The sequence below is a fragment of the Galeopterus variegatus genome, unplaced genomic scaffold (assembly GCF_000696425.1).
Source record: "Galeopterus variegatus unplaced genomic scaffold, G_variegatus-3.0.2 Scaffold12977, whole genome shotgun sequence".
NCBI lineage: Eukaryota > Metazoa > Chordata > Mammalia > Dermoptera > Cynocephalidae > Galeopterus > Galeopterus variegatus.
The window spans coordinates 37,718-38,853 of record NW_007739088.1 but is presented as its reverse complement, the minus strand read 5'-3'; the positions used below and the strand labels follow the sequence as shown (position 1 = coordinate 38,853).

Here is a 1,136-nt window from a genome sequence, read left to right as displayed (position 1 = left end):
GTGAGTGGGAACTGGTCTGTATGTGGGATCCGAATCCTCGGCGGGAGCGCCGCCGCGCTCCTAAGCGGTGCACTGTAGCAGTGTGCCACCGGGCCGGCCCAAGACATTTTTCTTACTGCTCTAAACTGACTTTGAAAACATCTCTGTATAATCAAAGACAATCGTGGAACAAAAGTCAGCCTAGCTTTGCAAACATGAACCTTCCCTGCACAGGGTAAGGTTTTAAAAGACATGCGGTGTATGCTGTGTCTTTCTCCTTGCTGGGGACAGGCCTTCTTCAGTACAGACTCATGGTGGATCCTGCCAGAGCTGCCCAGTGGTCAGTCTATAGTCCTGGTCCATCTTGTGAAAAGCTCTACTGCTCCTCTCCTTTCCAGGTGGTCATAGGTGACAAGGTTGTTCTGAACCCCGTCAATGCTGGTCAGCCCCTACATGCCAGCAGCCACCAGCTGGTAGATAACCCAGGCTGCAATGAGGTAAGGAGAATCTAGTTATGGCTTATGAGCAGGGTTGTGCTGCAGGAGCAAGCCTTCCTGGGGCCAGAGCATGTGCGTGCTGAAAGTGACTTCAGCAGTGACTTGGCTGGTGTGCCCATTCTGTGGGTAAGGAAACTCAGGCTCACAATTGGGGCTGCCACAGAGGTTGTGCCAGTCTGTGCAGTGGGTGGTGGGTAGGGGCTGATATTCACCCCAGCGCTCAGTTTGCTAAGCCTTGCATCCCTGGGGGGGATTGTTTTGTAATTTGTTAAGCCAGAGAAGGTCCCTTTTGCCAAACATCTTCTGGCCACAGGGGCATCTTTTTCAAAAAGCTCTTTTAAAAGATGTGGATTCAAATCCCAGGTCTGCCATTCCCTAGCTCTGTGACTGTAGAGTAGTTATCCAGTCTCCCTGTGCATCAGTTTCCCTGTCTCTGAAATGGGGGTGATGGTGGTACCTGTTTTTTAGGGTGTTGCTGAGGATTAAATGAGATAGGGAATGTTAGTACTTAGCGCGTTGCCTGGCATTTAGGAATGTACTTCAGAAAGTTCATAGAAAAATAGAATTAAAACAATATAAATCTTTCCATGAACTTTTTGAAGTACCTTCATATTTATGGCATGAAATATGCTGCTGCTGTTAGCAATGACCATTAACATT

General features: G+C 48.4%; 1 protein-coding gene across 1 annotated transcript in view; it reads left to right on the top strand.

Annotated features, from left to right (window-relative positions):
* Window positions 1–360: 360 nt before the first annotated feature.
* LOC103581401 (inositol 1,4,5-trisphosphate receptor type 1-like) overlaps window positions 361–1,136 on the top strand; it is a gene marked incomplete at its 3' end in the record, with an annotated part of 34,599 nt that continues 33,823 nt past the window's right edge. Inside the window, exon 1 of the mRNA XM_008563243.1 lies at window positions 361–476. The remainder of the gene's footprint in view (window positions 477–1,136) is intronic.